Source organism: Cetorhinus maximus, chromosome 3 (assembly GCF_964194155.1).
Source record: "Cetorhinus maximus chromosome 3, sCetMax3.hap1.1, whole genome shotgun sequence".
Lineage (NCBI taxonomy): Eukaryota > Metazoa > Chordata > Chondrichthyes > Lamniformes > Cetorhinidae > Cetorhinus > Cetorhinus maximus.
Window position 1 is genome coordinate 113,299,509 of NC_135881.1, and position 19,686 is coordinate 113,319,194.

Here is a 19,686-nt window from a genome sequence, read left to right on the forward strand (position 1 = left end):
CAAGAAAGCAAGAAATGAGTTCCGTGGGGCAGGAACAGGCTGACATAATCGGTCTGCCGGGACAGTCCTGTTTGTGGATTTTGGATAGGAGGTAGAAGCGGGCCGTCCGAGGTTGGGAGACTATGAGGTTGGAAGCTATGGAGGGAAGATCTCCAGAGGAGATGAGGTCAGTGACAGTCCTGGAAACAATGGCTTGATGTTGCGTGGTGGGGTCATGGTCCAGGGGGAGGTAGGAGGAAGTTTCCGCGAGTTGATGCTCAGCCTCCGCGAGGTAGAGGTCAGTGTGCCAGACAACAACAGCACCACCCTTGTCAGCGGGTTTGATGACAAAGTCAGGGTTGGCCCTGAGAGAACGGAGTGCGGCAAGTTCAGAAAGAGGCAGGTTAGAGTGGGTGAGAGGAGCTGAGACGACTGATGTCATACCAACAGTTCTCAATGAAAAGATCAAGAGCAGGTAAAAATCCAGAGGGAGGGGTCCAGGAGGAGGGAGAATATTGGAGGCGGGTAAAAGGATCCATTGAACGGGGAGAGGACTCCTGCTCAAAGAAGTGAGCATGGAGACGAAGGCAGCGAAAGAAGAGTTCAGCATCGTGCCGAGCCCGAAATTCATTGAGATGAGGGCATAAGGGTATGAAACTTAGTCCTTCGCTGAGCACTGAACATTCAGCATCAGAGAGGGGAAGGTCAGGGGGTATGGTGAATACACGGCAGGGGCTGGGATTGGAAGACGGGATGGGGCTAGAGGGACAGGCAGGGGTGGAGGGTCCTGGATGGGCGTTGGTGTCGATGAGTTGTTGGAGCTTGCATTCCTTTGCATCTGAAGGAAAGAGACAAAGTTTCTTGTTGAGGCGTCAGATGAGACGAAGAATAAAATGAAACTGGGGGCAAGGACAGCTTAGAGATAGGGTGCGTCGCTGCTGCTGGAGGGTGAGGTCGATGTGTTCATATGGTGGCGCATGGCACTGAGTGTGGATCTCAGGATGCGACGAGAGCAGCAGTCCGAGGAGCGTTGTATGTCCCGGAGATACCTGTAATGCTGGGTGGGTTCGAAACATGAGGGATGGAACTTCAGTTGGAAACCACATGGGGTAAGTCGGAGACAGAGACAGTCACTGAGGAAGGAAATATGGCTGTGAAAGCGAGTTTTAGCAAACACCTTGTCAAACACCAAGAGAGAAATGGAAAACAATGAAGGTGAACAAGGCAAAAGAGACAGGCGGAAATCCTGTCGGAGAGACGAGCAGTACTTCAAGGTAAACATTCCTTGAAGAGATGTGGCAGACAATTAAACACTAAGATAAAAGCAAAATACTGCAGATGCTGGAAATCTAGAACAAAAACAAAAATTCCTGGAAAAACTCAGCAGGTCTGACAGCATCTGCGGAGAGGGATACAGTTGGTGTTTTGAGTCCGTATGACCCTTCATCAGAACTAAGACATATAGAAATGTACTTTATTGACAGTTAGCTTATAGTCACCGCATAAACACACGCTTTGGTCAGACTTCAGTACAGGTACAGTGGGTGCCGCCCACTCAGAAAAATTGCACTGGTTGTAAGATGCCCAATTTTCCCAGTCTGTCCAGTTCGGTTTCAACTCTGTCCCATAGAGCATAAGGGATTGGCCTGGCTCTTACAAATTTGGGGGTTGCGTTTGGGTCTACATGGATCTTGGCCTTTAGCCCTTGAATCCTTCCTAACACATCATTGAAAACAGAAGCATACTTTTGCAACAATTCCTGTTAGCTTTTCATTGCAATTTGAAAAATTTCGGCCCATTTTAATTTAATCTTTTCAAGCCAATTGTGGCCTACTAAGCTGGGACCCTCTGCAGCTAACACGAACAAGGGCAACCTTTCAGATTGAACTCCATACATCACCGAAACTTGACATAACCCTTTCAGTCTTATTTCTTCACCCGTGTATGTCCTCAGCTTTGTATCTGAAACTTCTAACTTCAAAGGATGGGTTTCTTTATTCAGATATCTAAATGTATGCTCTCTAATGACGGACATCAATGCTCCCGTATGAACTTCCATCATAATGGGTTGTCCGTTAACTGTAATGATTCCTTGGATTGGCTCGGTTCTACACAGTTATATAATGAATGGATGTCTGATTCTATTTCTTCTGGCTCTTCCATGAGGCATATTTCACGATTTTTCCTTTTGCCTTTATAGTGTTGTTTTTAACCTTTCTTTGCAGTGCTATCTTATGTGGCCATATCGGTGGCAGAAAAAGTGCTCGACTTCTTTGAGTTGCCATTCGGTCAATGGAGGCCTGGATGCATTTCTCTCATTCATTTTGTGGGTTTTCACTGCAGTACCGTTGTTTTTCAATGGTCTGGAGCTGGAGAGCGTTTCCCACCTTAACGTGGAGTCCGAAGTTTTTGCACCTTTTGTTGCCACATTGTCCCACTCGACCAGGTGGATAGCGCCATTTTGTGTCACTTTTATAACTTCGGAATTTCTAACAGCACTCTCCATCGCGGTAGCTAATTCTAATGTCTTATTGAAGTCCATACTAGGTTCGGCAAGCAAATGCCTTTGGGTAGTATCATCTCCAATCCTGCATATCAGCCAGTTTCTCAACATCTCACTAATGGACGTTCCAAATTCGCAATGTTCAGTTAATGCCTTTAAAATGGCCACGTAGTGAGCTATTGTCTCCTGTGGAAGCCTGTTCCTTGAATTGAACTTGAAGCACTGCATAGTGACTGAGGGCTTTGGTCTCAGTTGGCTCGTACAATTTTTATTAACTCATCGAAAGGCTTCAAGTCTGGGGTGCTAAGGCTGTGGATCAGCCCATATGTTTTGCTCCCGCATGAAGACAAAAGAATCGCCCTCTTCTCCTCCCCCGCAATGTTGTTAATGATAAAAAAGATAGCTAGGCGTTCGACGTACTGAGACCAGTCACCTGCAATGGGGTTGAATGGATTGACATGCCCGAACTGTGGCATCATGAACGACTGCAAGGGGACTGCACTTCCGGCATAGGTATCCCAGTTAATGATGAATTAAGGTGTTTGGCTTACCACGGAGCTGCGTTCTCTGGGGTCTCATAATTTTCTGCCCATAGCCATTTTTCATGTATTTGCCAGTTTAAATGCATTGCCGCTTTAAGAATGGTCATTGTTTTTTTTAGACTCTGTCTCTGCAGCTGTCAGCTTTTCTCTGCTGGGTTTCGTGCTTTCTTTGAGTTTTAGCAGGATCCCCGCAATCGCGATTCTGCAGGGTTTAAAAAAAAATTTAAGCTGCAGCACCGCTTTCTACTCAATTGCCAGATGTTGCCCTTTTTACAAGTAAGTACAGATGCTCTTTCCAATGCTTTGCTCACTCGTCTCAAAATTTATTTTCTTTTGTTTTTATCCTTGTTGCCACTTTTATGTCTTGGGTAAATGAATTTCTTGGCCAACGAATTCTAACTGCATGCCTTCCTACATTCTCCTCAATTGCTGCTTGCAATCAATAACAGAGAGAGACTGATGTAAGAGTAAACAGTGATGGTTTATTAGACGTAGGGCAGAGCACCAGATCATACGTGCTCCCTCAGAAACCTCCAGAACTGGACTTACAGTTCCCAGCTGGCTGTGCTGTACAATGATTCATCAGTGCTGTCACATGATCAGTGCACTTGCATTCTCTTAAAGGGACATGGCACTCACTTTACCATACATAATTAGAGAAATTATTTACATGCTGTAACCTCAATACATCTATGTTGGTACAATTGTATTGTGAGATGGCAATAAAAACATCTTTATACATTGTTTATTATCTTGTAGTGAAATGTGACTTCAAAATGTAATATATAATGGACACTATTTCAGTGCAAATAATGTAAATGTTATACGTTTACATTTTTATTTTTGATTCTTGCATGGAACAGAGACAAAACAGAAAGGCAAAGTACATCAGACTGGATATATGCATTTGTCTCAGTTCTATGCAATACTTGGAAGTAAAAGGAAGGTCTAAAAGAAACCAACCACTCAAAGGAAAGACAAGTGTTTGATGATGAAAGGTAGTAACTAAGAAAGTTGTCATGAAAAATAAAATACAGAAGTGTAGAAGGTGAGAGAAAAACATAATGGAATTGGTAGCCAAGATTGGAAGTCAGCGAAGATCAGACAACAGAAAACTGGAACAAAAGGATAGAGTAGATGAATATCCATCTGGTGAGGGGGAGATAAGAGCAAATATATATACTACAAGGTGGAGAAAACAAATAGATCAAAAGGGGAAGGAAGCAGAAAACAAATGAGTAACCAGGAAAAGAGTAAAAAAAATTGAAGTAGATATTTTGAAGGAAAAGAATAAATAGATATCTGAGGAGAAAGTCATAGATTAAGCAACTTCCCAGGGAGGGAAGAGATACAGAAAATGGATCTGAAGATGGAGACATTGAATAGTTACCCAGGAAAGGACAGAAAGCTTGATAGCTAGCTTTCCTGGTTTTTGAACATAATCAATAATGCTGAAAAGAGAGACATGTTGCTAAAGATTTTCATCTTGTCCTCATCAGGACAAATGCAAGAATGCCAAATTTCAAATTATCACAACAATTTATACCAGAGGAGAAAAGGGTGCTGATTGGTTGACAAGTAAACTCTGATTGGCTAAAGCATTGCCATGGAAAAAGCAATACAGAACTACAGGCTCCCCAAGCTTCTGGATAATTCAAACAAGATGCAAACCTTGAGCATATTCCTTTTGTTTACAGAAAATGGTTCCCTGAGTATGACTGTATGTAGCTACTATCAAGTGTAAATGAGCCACATTATGAGTTTGACTGATTATCTTGAATTGGACTGGAATTTTCTGGCCCTTTTGACATCGGGCATCATGGTGTGTGGGGGTGGTGCAATGTTGCGAAAAGGCAAAAAATCAGTTTCGCGCTGTTGTAAAACTAGTTTGTGATTGTCTGCTCCACCAGTCAATGGCGGGACGCATTTCCCAACACCACATGTCAGGAACCTAATTTCAATACTTTAGCAACTCATTATATGTCCTGCTTGCCGGAATCATGCCCCCACACTGGATCATCCAGGCACGTGGGCATGATTGCATGCCAATGTGTTTCACAGCTGTACATAAGCAAATTGCACATGGCGAGCTGCAATTTGCTCAGAACTTAGAGGTTTGTTTGCCTACCTTGCTTCGGGCAGCACTCGCAGTCTTCAACACCAGGCCTCGCAGGCAGCACCACATCACTTTTAGGGGTCTCGCGGGCAGGTCTCTACCTACCAGGCCAGCCATAAGGTGGAGGTGGCTTTTCAACGGCTGCAGGGCTAGGGCTTGCTAGGGGGAGGGGCTGAAGTGGCCTCAGGCAAGGGAAGAGGCTACAAGGTGAGGGCCATACTGGGGAAGGGAGTATCCCAGGGTTTGTGTGGGGGCTACATGTTGATCTGTGCAAGCAGCCTCAAGGTGGTGAGGGCTGAGGAGACTGTTTCCAGAGGAGATGAGGCCAGATGGAGATGTGAGGGTGTGTGTGAGAGAGTAAGTGGTGATGCCCCTTGAACTGGCAGTAAGTGAGATGCCAGTGAATGTTTGACGGCCTTGGAAGTGTGTGAGTTTAGAGTGATAAAATGGTTTCCTTACCTTGGTGTATGAGATCATTCATTTGTTTTCTGCACTGGATGGCCAAGCTCTTGTGGTCAGTGCCAATGCTGCACACCTCTGCCACTGCATCCCAAGCCGGAGTGGTGAGATTGATGGGCCTCCTGCGGCTAGAGCAGGGGATAGAGGACATCATGGTGGGCCTCCACGGCAGAAGATGTCCCAGGGATGTATCACTGAATCAGGGGGCTGCACTCTATTTGACTTTTGGGGCCATGTCTTCACCAGAGCAGTCCTGGGCTGCAAGCATTGAGAAGTGTGCAGGCGGCTGCCATTTAAATATGGCGCCCTGCGTGAGGAAGCAGTGAGTTAATGGCATGTCAGGCAACTCGGAGGTCACCTGCCAACAAGGCAGCGTGATTTCTGTGGCTGCATGATAACTGAGGCAGGAAGGATACGATACAGCGCAAAAACCTGCCATTGCAGCCGGCTGGTAAAACGACTTTTTTCCCGTCCGCCACCATACTTTGTGCAAATCTGGGATGATTCCGCCCTTGATTTTCAGTGTGGCTATTAGTGCACTCAGGATTGTGCAGCTGCCCAACTGCAGAATCACATCTGACAGTCAACCTTTTTGTGGGGGTTTTGCCAAGCGTGGGCTGGTTGAGTACAGTTTGTACTTTGCTAATAATGAACAACCGAAGGATCGTGCTAAAATGAAAGCAAAATACTGTGAATGCTGGAGATCTGAAATAAAAACAGAAAGTGCTAGAAAGGCTCAGCAGGCCTGGCAGAATCTGTGGAGAGAAAAACAGGCTTAGTGTTTTGAGGTGATGGTGTAGTGGTATTGTTGCTGGGCTAGTAATCCAGAGACCCAGGGTAATGCTCTGGGGACCTGGGTTCGAATCCTGTCATGGCAGAGGGTGGAATTTAAATTCAATAACAATCTGGAATTTAAAAAAATAAATTAAAAGTCTAATGGTGACCATGAAGCCATTGCTGATTGTCATAAAAACCCATCTGGTTCACTAATCCCCTTTAGGGAAGGAAATCTGCTGCCCTTACCTGGTCTGGCCAACATGTGACTTCAGATCCACAGCAATGTGGTTGACTCTTAAATGTCCCCTGAACAAGAGCAATTAGGATTGGGCCATAAATGCTGGCCCAGTCAGTGATGCCCACATCCCATGAACAAAAAATAAATCCCGTATGACTCTTCTTGAGGATTGAAAATCGATTCTTGAAGGATTCCAGAGGTGATGGTATAAGGCAGGGAGGAGAGATGTTTACTGGAGATGCATTGGTATTATCCAAATAGATTGGAGTTGAACCATAGACAGCAGTCCCAACAAAGGAGAGGCATGGTAACCTGTGTCAAATGCTATGGAAAGGTTGAGGACAACAAGAAGGAATAATAAGTGATACAGCAGAGGTAACTCAGTGACCAGGAATGGAATGGAAAGGAAATCAAGGGAACAGATTGTGGGACACGTAGAAGAGATGAGATTGGAAAGTACAAGAGTTCAGGAGTGGTATGGGGGAGAAATGCCAAAGCAGCAGGAGGTTAGGTCTATAGTGGTTAGAAATCTGAGGGAAGATTGAAGGATGAGTGAGAGAAAAATAAGAAAAGGTGGCAGAGGCAATTGTGCAATAGCATCAATGTCAAGAAACAACAACAAAAAAGACATGGGCAGGATTTTATGTCCCACGGGCAGGCATGCGCCTGACCCAATCAGGCGTAAAATAGTGCACGATGACGTTGGCCAATATTTTGGGCAGCAGGCTGCGAGAGTCGGCAGCACGCCTGCTGACAATTAAGAGGCCTATTAAGGTCGTTAATTAATTAACTTAAACATATTTTTCACTGCTAGTCCAACCTTATGGCTTTCGGGCTGGCGAATTGGCCAGGCGGCCTTTTGATATTTTAGCAAACCTTATCCACGGGCAGGATGAGGTTTCCACGATTAAATATAAAATAAGTGTAAATTTTGAGGCAGAATTTTTATTATGCTCATGTTATTTTGAGTGAGTCCCACGTTAGGACATTTTTTTCAGATTTTCAAAATATTTATTCTTGATTTTAAAATTGTTCAGCTCCCTGAGGCAGCTCCCTGCTTTCAGGGAGCTTTCAGTGCGTGCTCCCCCGCGTATGCGCAGACTTTTGTGCTCGCCCTCCTCCCGCCCCCGCCCTGACAGCGCTGAGATTCTCAGTGCACCTTTCACGCTGGCTGGCCATTCATTAGCCAGCCAGCATGAAATTGCGGTCAGGGGCCGATCGTGGGCGGCAGACCGTTTCCCGTTCATTCGGGGGCCCACTCGCCACGCCCGCCTGACAACCCAAAAATCCTGAGTTCTTCACACTTGGAAAGTGAAAGAAGAGGTGATGGGTGATAAGAATAGTTCAGGTCACAGCACACGCTCTGGCACCATTTAAACTCAAAATTTTTCCTCCCCCCATTGCATTCCAGCTCCTGTGTGGCTACCCTTTGCTCCCAGTTAATAATCCACATCTTAGCCTTTGCTACTATTTTAAGGAGTCCCTCATGCAGTGCTTTGTCAAAGCCCTTTTGCAAATCATGGTGCACAACATCACTGGCTTTTCTGTGGTTAGAGTCTACCTTCTTTTCCAAAATCCCAGATGCAAAACCCTTAAAGATAATGCTAGGGATAATCAGGTCTGAGAATATAAGAAATAAGAAAATTTGGGTATGCAAGTATTGAAGTGTAATTATAACAGTTCTCGATCATTTAGGACTGGTGAAGAGAAACTACTTCATTCAAAGGGTTGTGAATCTTTGGAATTCTCCATCCCAGAGGGTTGTGGACGCTCTATCATTAAATATATTTAAGGCTGAGATAGATTTTTGGTCTCTCAGGGAATCTAGGAATGTGGGGAGTGGGAAGGAAAGTGGAGCTGAGGCAGATCAGCTTTGATCGTATTGAATGGTGGAGCAGGCTCAAGGGGCCATATGATTTACTTCTGCTCCTATTTCTTAAGTTTTTATGTTCATTGAGAGTACACATTCTTTAAATCTGAATATTCATTAGTAAGGTTTGCTGGGATTCTGGCACCAGCAAGCATTCACATTGTATGCAAATATTTATTCTTTTCCTGCTTGGAGCAGCAAGGATGTTTCATCCATTAACCTTGTAGACATATATGGTGAGTAAAGTGCCTGGGGGATGAAATTTCAAGGTGACTCTTGCATGTGTCAACAGGACAAAAACAGGCAAACATACTCCCAAAATAGTTTCCATCGCTCAACCAAGCAATTGACATCCCTGGACCAGAGCATCTTTCAAAATCTGTAACGGCTACTGTGACAATTTGAGCTACACAATGAAACTACATTCAATTAGACCTGACCTTTAATGTTACATACAAAAATGGAAGATGAAAAAATAGTTGCAGCAATGAAAAGTAGTTTTGGAGCATTATTGACTCTGTTTTTGTCCCCTTTCCAAATGCAAGTGTAGTTTTGAAATTGTATTTCACATACTCACTCATCCTCCAGACCCTTTCTCACAATGCATTCTACATAACCAGGTGAATATGCACTGTCAGAAAGATCAACAACAGAATAATTAAACTTGCAGGTCATTTTTAAAAAAAATATTCATGGGTTGTGAGCAGTGTTGTAAAAGTCAGCATTCATTGCCCAGCCCTATTTGTCCTTGAGAAGGTGGTGGTGAGCCACCTTCTCGAACCCTTGCAGGTACACCGAGTGCTGTTAAGTAAGAAGTTCTTGCATTTTGTTCCAGTAACAGTGAAATAGCAATGAAATATTTTCAAGGCAGGATTTTATACTGACAACCTTCAATCCCAGTGAACAAAATATTTTGGTATGAAATATTCTCCTAGTTGTCCACCAACCCCATCTTCATACACTCGCACTAGCACCCTTACCTGCAATGTAATAAATTCATACATAGGAACACTGGAGCAGGAGTAGGCCATTCAGCCCATTGAGCCTGCTCCGCCATTCAATGCGATCATGGCTGATCATCCATTTCCCCAATCTCTCTTCATAGGACAGTCCTGCCATCCTAGGAACAAGTCTGGTGTACCTTCGTTGTATATCCTCTATGGCAATAATATCCTTCCTAAGGTAAAGAGAAAAAAACTGCACACAGTATTTGAGGTGCGGTCTAACCAAAGCTCTGTACAATCAAAGCAACACTTCACTACACCTGTACTCAAGTTCTCTTACGGTAAAGGCCAACATACATTAGCCTTCCTAATTGCTTGCTGCACCTGCATGCTAGCCTTCAGTGACTTATTGGCGAGAACAGCCAGGACCCTTGGTGCATCTACACTTTCTAACCTTTTACCATTTAAGAAATACTCTGCACATCCGTTCCTCCTACCAAAGTGGATAACCTCCCATTTTTCCACATTATATTCCATCTGCCATGTTCTTCCTCACTCACTAAGTCTGTCCAAACCCTCCTGAAGCCACTTTGCATCTTCCTCACAACACAAATTCCCACTTAGCTTTGTGTCATCGGCGAACTTAGAAATATTACATTTAGTCCCCACATCCAAATCATTGAACACTTCTTTTGTACTACAAGTCCCTCCTTGGCTTTGTCTCACCCTATCTCTGCAGTCACACCCAACTGTATTTACCTTCTGAATGCTCCTCTGACACCAGTCTTCTCCTCCCTTTATCCCAATATTGACAGAGTTTTCAGCCACCTTAACCATACTCTCCGGTGTTCCCTTCTTGCATACACTACTCAGCCTTCTGTCTCTCTCCACCTTTACAGGCCTCAAGTGCAATATCTTTGACTGAGTCACCCTTGCAAAATGAGCAATTGTGTTTTTCTTCTACTTAGTTGTGAAGCTTCTGATCATTCTTGATGTTAGGATGTCAGGAAATTTTCACAAAGGGAGATCAGCACAAGGAAATGGACTTAACTTAGTTGAGGGAAGGCCAAACTTCTGGAATTATTAACTCACAATTTGATTCTGTAAAGGTTAAGGGGCTGGGTTGTAGTGCATTTAGACATGGAAGGGAAGGCAGTAGGATCATTTCTGATAAATGAAAGGGCTGAATACCTTCCTCATTTGTATTAAACTTGTAAATTCAACAGGAATTACGCATGGAGGATATATCACTGCTTCACACTTCAAGCTTGCAAAAACATCACCCTACACATTCAGGATGGCTCATTAGCTGGCTTGTTAATCACTAGTTTATTCACAGCACTTTCAGTGTACCTAACTCAGGCAACAGACTGAATGAGTGGTTTCATGGATTGCAGAACAGTTGGATGACTGTGCACATTGTACAATCTTCTTGCTAAAGCTGGCCATTTGGCAGTCACTGGCAGAGGTGCTTATAGCCCATTGCAAAGTCATCATTCTGGCTTGGACCAGTCTTCCTCATTACTCAAGCTAACAGTGCGGCCTTGCAGCGTGGGTTAGGAGAAGCCTGCACCTGAGCTGAGAGCACAGCATGCAGTCCAATGGGCAAAGCTGCTGCCAATCAGTCAGGTGGAATGGGGCAGAGGATGGTGGCCTTTCAGGCAGCCATGCAGTGCAATAAACTCTAGATATCCAAGTGGTGGCCAGCACTCTTCAGGTTGTGTTAAGGGGCCTTCAAACTTAACCAACGCATCTCTCTCTTTCTTCCTGCAGGAACATGGAGCCAAGTGAACCAGTTGTATGCCTTATGACATACAGAGAGCAGAGACGAAGGAGAAGAGAGCGACAGAGGCTCCTGGCTGCGCAGAGGGAGGAGCAGCACCCTCAAGAAAAAGGGGTGGCTGGGGCTCCTGCACACGCCGCTGACGAGCCACAGCAAGCCATCACTGGTCTAGCTAGACCCAGTGTCTATAGGCTATGCCATTTATTCCTGCAGATGACTGAGAATCAGTGTCGTCGAATACTGCGCCTGTCTAGGGAACTGTTCGGTCACATCTGCCACCTGCTGCAGTATTTGGTGCCACAGGGACGTGGAGGACATCCACTGACAGTAGTCATGAAAGTAACCATGGCGCTCAATTTCTACGCCAGTGGCTCCTTTCAGGGTTCCACACATGACCTCTGTGGGATATCACAAGTCTCCACCCACAAATGCATCCTTGAGGTCACGGACGCCATCTTCATGAAGGCACAGTGCTTTGTGCATTATGCCTGGGACCAGGAAAGCCAGGATGCAAGAGCGATTGGGTTTGCCCAGATCTTGGGTTTCCCACAGGTGCAGGGTCCCATTGACTGCACTCACGTGGTGCTCGGATCTCCATCGCAACAAGCGGTCAACAGTGTCAACCGCAAGAGCTTCCACTTGCTGAATGCTCAGCTGGTGTGCGACCACCAAAAACGCATCCTGCAGGTCTGTGCATGATTCTCAGGGAGTGTTCACAACTCTTACATTCTCAGTGGGTCTTAGGTCCCTGACGCCTTCCACGGTTCACAGAGGCTGCAGGGATGGCTCCTCAGGGACAAGGGCTACCCGCAGAGGACATGGCTGATGACACCCATGTGGTGACGTCAGACTGCAGCACAGTGAAGATATAATGAGACTGATGCTGCAACTTACAACTTGGTGGAGTAGACCATCAGGTTGCTGAAAATGTGTTCCTGGTGCCTGGAGCAGTCTGGTGGAGCCCTGAAATATAGTCCGCAGAGGGTGTCAAGCATCATCGTCGCCTGCTGCACCCTTTACAACTGGCGCTGCAACGGGGAGAGGAGCTGGCTGAAGAGGAGATGGAGGAGCTGGAGGCCTCCTCTGATGAGGAGCATGTTGATCGACTAAGGGTGAGGAGGTCCTCGAAGGCGACGATGATGGGGATGAGGCCATTACACAGGCTAATGAGGCAGGTGTGCTTGGGAGGCCCTCATAGCTGCTAGATTTGTGGAGGATGAAGGTGATATGCAGTGAGGAGACACCTCACAATGCCCCTGTGAATGTTTGACTCCAGTCTGGCTAATGGCAGCACACATACCCTTTGTGATAATGCTCCTGTCAAGGAGATGCAGCGGAGGCCCTAATTGTCACTCAATTCCAGAAGGATGATGACAACATGCACTGAGGACACTCCATAGATCTTCACAGAGCCTCTTTGAATGTCTGACTCCTGTCTGGCTGAGGGTTGCTCATTTGTCTGTGATCAGGGTCATATCATGGGGACACAGCCATGAGACTTTAAATGCATCTGATCCTTTGTCAGTCTTCAGCACCTGACCCCTTCAGGAGCTCAGCGGCACTGGTCACAGATGCTGATGAAATGGGGGACAGCCCCACTCCAAAGGTGCTGAGAGCCACACAGAGAGAATGACGGAACTCTGTGGTGCCTGCCCACAATATTCTGGCAGCAATGGCAAGCACCATCGAGGTGCAGGCATCAGCAATGTCTCCAGTGAATGTGAAGCCAGACTATCACTTTGGTCTGAAGGCTGCACAAAGCACAGGGAAAAGGCCCTGGACTGAGACACCTGCCTTTATCTTGTGCAGGAACCAAGGTTTCACATCTGAGTGATATGAACACTGCTCATCAGAACAAGGAGCCATCAGCAAGGAGACATTCTTGGGAGTTTATTTACAATAGTGAACATTATGTAGAAGTGATTAACATCCATGCCCAGGCTGTGCAACTATATCTTCTTAACCTTCCTAACCCAGCCATCTTGTGCTCCCTGGACATCCACAGCAGAGGTGGAGGCAGCCTGCTGACTGCTATACTCTGTCCGTGATGACCTTGGCAGGTGTCCTCTGGAGGGCCCTGACCTGCTTTTGGGGACCTACTGTGTGGCAGTGGCACCCTCTTCGGCCTGTGCAGCTGGATCTGCATGGGTCACAGGAAGAGGGGATTCAGATGGGCCAGACACTCACCGAGTTACCTGGATGAATGGTCCCAGAGCGTGCACCTGCTCATCCTCCTCGCAATGGGTGCGTGAAGGTCCCTGACTGACTCCTTGGGGAGCAGGGGTAACTAGAGTGAGGTTGAGCTCCCCTACACCCCTCTTGTGCACACACTGTTGGAGGCCAACTATGGCATCAACGATGGAGTTGAGCCCATGCAGCAGTGCAGTAGTGATGTCCTGGACTAAGATTTCCATGGCGTCGCCATCTTACCAGTGTTGACCTCGGTGCGTTGCAATGCCGACACTATTACCTCAACCTGAAGGCAGACAGACTCCTCCAGCATGCCTTGCAATCTGAGGAGTGCAGCAAAAATCCCTTCCTGATGTTCCCGAGCTTGCTTTTGCAGCTCCAGCAACTGAGGTGAGACAAAGTCCAGAGGCTCATCAGCTGACTCAGACGCAGCAGCTTTCTGGCCTCCAGCAGCCCTCCGAGTACCAGACACCTGGGAAGTCCCTGCCACCATCTGCTGTGGATCAGAGTGCGATGTGCTCACCAGATTGTGATTCCGAGGCTACTCTAAAGCTAGGTCCCACTGAGGTGTGTGTCTCTGCGCTGGTGGAGGGCATGGGTGAGCACTGTGATGGGACTTCAATGAAGGTGCCTTTAGCTTCCTCTTCAGAAGTTTCTTTGGGGCTTGATTGGAGGCCCTGGGTCATGGACTCCGTCGACTGTTTCCCAGTTGTGCCTGTGAAAGCAAGGGGAGATAATTAGTGCCTGGCAATGGCCTGTGAAACAGGACACATCACTCACAGCATGGTTGTCTGGCAGATGTTGTACTGCTGGATCCTCACTTGGTAGAGCACAGCCGACCTCACCATCAGCACAGGAATGGTCCAGATCCTCGCCGGCCAGCTGGATGGCTCTATTTTCAAAATCTGTAAGGACCTTGATTTCAGGCATTGCTGCACTAGTCTGTGACCTCTCCCTCTTGTTGTGTGCTAACTTGTCCTGCATGAAAGAAGATGGGGAGAGTGTAAGCAGGACACCTGCCAGGCCAGATTATAAGTATGCTTGGCATATGTGGGTGGTGGGTGGTCCCACAGATGGGATGAGGACAATGAAGAGAGTGAATGGTGATGTTCCTTGAACTGGCAGTGAGTGAGGGTCCTATGGATGTGTGATAGGTTTGTGAGTGTGTGAGTTGAGAGTGATGAGAAGAGTGACTTACCCTGGCGGAACGGAGGAGATCATTCATCCCTTTGTGGCACTGGGTGGCTGTCCTCTTTTGTAGGGCTTTGGAGCTGACCACCATTGCCGCTGCCTCCAATGCTGGATTGGTGATGTTGTTGCCTACCCATGCCAGAGTGGAGATAGAGGACACCATGGTGAGACTTCACGGCATCCAAAAGGCACTCGAGGGACACAGCAGTAAAGCTAGGGGCTGCAGTTTTCTTGCCTTTTGGGGCCATGTCTTTTGTACAAAACTCTTGGGCTGGGAGCACTGAGAGATATGCACATGGCTGCACTTTAAATATGGCGCCTGACATGATGAAGTGGCGAGGTGATGGCGTGGCGTGCGAATGAGATCCCGCCCGCCATCAGAACGGCATGTTTCCCAGGAATGCATAATTAATGTGGCAGGATGGGGACGATATGACATGAGAAGCTGCCATTACGGCAGTGGATAAAACTTCGTTTTTCCCTTCCGCTACTGTACTTAGTGCAAGTCTGGGACGATTCTGCCTTAACTCTCCTCAATGCAAAATTCCACCCAATGATTTTATACAACTTCATCTGGTTGATCAGTCCTTTGAAGTGTAACCCTCTCCAAATCCTTCTTTGGCAATAGTTCTCTTGGAAATCTGTCTTGGGAGTTTTCAGTACTTGACTAGCAAAGAAGCCCCTCGGAGCCTCTGCCATTAACCCCTAATGGACCAGTACTTTACATCAGAATTGGATTTGTTCTAACTTAATAATTGGTCCTTGCTGTAGCTGAATAAATTTATTTGGTTGCAAATTATATACCTTGCCTGTTCCCATTATCTTAGACAAGACTAGAATAGGACTGTTACATATTTTCTCTTTGTCTGGTCTTGTAAAATTCACTATTAATAGCATATTAACCAATGTTTCATTTAATTCAGTTCTTCCTAAGATCCGAGGCTGATCAGAGTTTGAAGGTTCAATTGCTTACTCATTTCATCTACATTACACATTCCTTTTCATTGACACAGAGGCATTCAATTAATTAGTGACTTTTTGCAGACTTGCAGTGAAAATGCCTTGAATAGAATAATGCGCGTTATAATGATAATTTGCCTTGTCTGATCATGTATGGGTGAGATGATGGTGTAGTGTTTGTCATTGGATGAATAATCCAGAGGCTCAGGCTATTGCTCTGGGCACCTGGTGGAATTTAAATTTCATTAATCGATCTGGAATATAACGCTAGTCTCAGTAATGGTGCCCATGACAACTATCATTGATTGTTGTAAAAACCCATCTGGTCCACTGATGTCCTTTAGGGAAGGAAATGTGCCGTCCTTACCTGGTCTGGCCTACATGTGATTCCAGGCCCACAGCAATGTGGTTGACTCTTAACTGCCCTCTGAAATGGCCCAGCAAGCCACTCAGTTCAAGGGCAATTAGGGATAGGCAATAAATACAGGCCTCGCCAGCGACATCTATATCCCATGAAGAAATGAAAAAAAATCATAATCTACAGTAGTCAGGATTGTTGGTACAGAGGAGCAGATAGCAAGTTAGTTAAGTTTAAAAAAAAACCCAGTCTTTCTAATATTGATTCATTATATTGTAACTCAGTTAAGTCTCGCTACTTATTCAATCATCTATTTCTGACTGTTAACTATCTCAATACAGTAATTTTATTAAGACGTTTACTTGATACAAAATACAAAATATAGACTACAAAATGTTTTCTCAACTCAGTATTAATATTAAAATGGCTTCCTTGACCTTGTCAGTTTGCTACAGTGGATACAAAATGAAAATGCCTAAAAATAGTAAAGCTAAACTAAAAGCTTACTACCCAGACCAACTTACAGGGCTCGGAGTATTATTTCTTTTCTATTTATGCTGTATATTCTGTTGTGCATTTTCAGTTTTTGTTATTTTTATTTAATAGTCATGCAGTGTTTTTTTTAAATATGATCCTGTTTAATATTGCACCATAATGTGTAGCAGATTAATGCAGCAAAGATGCAAATTCTGTGGAGTCTAAATAGCCACCAGATATTTGTTTTGCTCATTATACATCTGTCACTGTACAGGACTGTATCAAGCATGCCATCTGTGAACTACCACATTGGAATCAACCACATAGGTTGAAAGAGGAATCAGGTTCGGCTCAGAGAGTTTGAGAAGCTCAGGTTGAAATTAAAATGTAAAATCACAAAAGTGATAATTTCTGCAATGTGCAAATTAGAAAAGGGAGAAACAGATTAGAAAATTAAAAGTATGGCTGAGGAATGGTGTGGAAGGCAGGGGTTCAATTTATGGGCCAGTATTGGTGAAAGAAGGAACTGTTCTATTGGGATCAGTTCCACCTAAACCAGGCTGGGATCATGATCCTGGAAATTGAACAACTAGGTCTGTATTTCGAGCTATAATCTAACAATGTGGGGGTGGTGAGAAGATTTAGGAAAGCATAAATTTGAAAGCAGGAGAAGAAATGTCAAGGCTGTAAAGTTGTAAATTCAGTAAAAGATTAGCAGAGGGAGTCAGGAAGGTAATTGGTCAATAGAGACTAATCTGGCACCAGGGAACAAGAGAAAAAAAAATCAAACTAATGGCATCATAACTCTGAAAGCACAAAGCATTTGGACAAAATAGATGAATCAATAACACTGGAGGCAGGGGTTCCTGGTAAAATAAGGGGAACCATGTCAGAGTAGCCTGGGAAGCAGATGGGTACCTGCTGGAGGCAGAGAGCCAATTAACATAGTTAAGGCCCAAATTAGGGATGATTTTGCAGCTTCACTGGCATTTTACAAGTGGCCGAGTGGCCCTCTGCTGTGTGGAGAGACCATCATCTCATTGGGTGCAGCCTACCTGTGGCAGGCCAGGGAACCAATGAAGCGAGAGCCTCCATGCCGCAATGATGGGCATGTGAAAAGCAGTGCCTGCAGTCCAAACAATTCTGCTGGAGGGATTTCCTCTCTGCTGCAAGGGTCCTGCCAGTTTTGACCCCATGAATTTGTCATTTAAATCAATGCCTCCAAGGGTGCTTCTATTTTGAGAAAGTTGGAGGAGAGAGAAAACAGGTATTATAGGCCAGTTAGCCTGACTTCAATAGTAGGAAAAGTGATAGAATCTATTATCAGGAATATAATAACAGGGTACTTAGAAAATCACAATCTGATTGGCCAGAGCCTTATGCAGGGAAATATGAGGTGACTGTGTAATATATCCATGTTTGCTGCTGATGTACATTTAAATGGGAAAGTAGGCTGGAAGGAGGATGCAATGAGTCTGCAAAGGTATAGGGACAGGTTAAGTGAGTGAGTTGGAATATGACAGGTTGAATATAATGACTAAAAATGTGAAGTTCAGGATCTGGGTATCCTAGTACACAAATCATAAAAGTTAACATGCAGGTACAGCTACCAATAGGAAAGCAAATGGTATACTAGCTTTTATTACAAAGGGTTTGGAGTACAAGAGTGAAGAAGGCTCACTGCAATTATATAGGGCCTTGGTGAGACCATACCTGGATCACTGTGTACAGTTCTGCCTTAGAGGAAATGTGATGAAGATTCACTAGGCTAATTATTAGGATGAGAGGATTGCGCTATGAGAAGAGGTATGGGTGGAATTGTCCCAGATTGTGGTAGTGGGCGTGAAAAAAGATATTCTACCTGGCGGCCGCAATGGCGGATTTTCGTGCCGTGTCGTCCCATTCCTGGCACGTCCCACCTCATTAATAATGCATTCATGGGAACCACCCTGGATCGCTGTGGGTGGGCTCGGATTTGCCGTGACCTCAGCGCTTCCTTGCTCCAGGCGCCACATGTAAAGCGCACCAGAGTGCATGCCTACTTCGGGTCTACAGACCAGGACTGTACCGGGTGACAGATGGCCCTGAAAGCAAAGGTGAGGATCACCCTTAAATTTAGTGACGCCTCTTTCAGGTGCCTGCTGGACTCAGCCCACTGTCTTTGTCTGCAGCAAATGCGGCTGAGTCTGCCATGCCAGAGTGGGGCTCCTGAGCCTCACCAGGCGATGCTTAACACAGAGTTGACCACCACAGCGCTTATCTTCTTATAAGACAGAAGACTGTCATCAGATATTTTTCTGCAGCAGTAATGCTGTTATGTTATGGAAAAGGATAACAAAGAAAAAAACTGCTCTCTTCTTGCCACAACTGCACATATGTTACATTTCAGAAAAGAATATCATTGTGAGCACTGAGCAAAATGGCCCAAAACTCTTCTTGACTTACTGCACAAAATCTGGCTTAGAGTGTGAGAGGCAAAAGCCATTGTTTCAATGCTTTCCTCGACAATTTCTGCAATGAGTTTTGCACACCTTTTGTTTTCAAAAAGGCATTGGCCATGAAAATCAGTTCCTTCTCAGGGCAGAATGTGAGTAGTGGAGCCATCGCAAGTTGGAGTGGAATCCATTTCCCATATGGCCCTGTCCTCTTCTTGTTTCATCATTGAACTCTGTCAGAGAGGATGGGTGCTTCTTTTACCTGTGCACCTCTCTGTCCAAGCTTCAGTTTGAGGGCATGGAGTAGGGTCCCTGGTTGTCTCAGAAATCCTGTCACATACATTGTTGTTATCGCCCAATGGTAAGTATAGCTGTAGGTCCTTCAGGGAGAAATCAAATACCTTCCTGCTTTCTCTGCTGAATGAGCCAGCTGTAATTTTAAAATTATGCCCGATTTTTCTTGACTCCCCCACCATTTAGAAAATTCTCATATTTATCTTTCTTAGGTCAAAAGTTGATGCCCTAACACATTCTAAACCCTAATCACTTGTTGCATAAAAAAGCTTTTCCTCATGGCCAGGATTTTTCGGATGATGTGGCTTCCAGCCCTTCAAGGAGCATTGATTGGCTGAAAGCAGTACTTTTGCCCCTCAGCCGGGAAGAAGCCCTGCCTCAGAGAGCTCCAGTATGATTGGCCAGCAGCTCTGTAATCCTAGCAATGCCAGAAGCAGTAGCGACCAAGCTGGAGCTACAAGCAGTCCTCAAACTCCTGGAGTCCAGAACCAAATAAGTGCAGAGGGTTGGGGAGGGTAAAGTGAGGTCTGGAGGGGTGGCAGAGTGGGTGGTGGGGTTTTTATAGAGGGA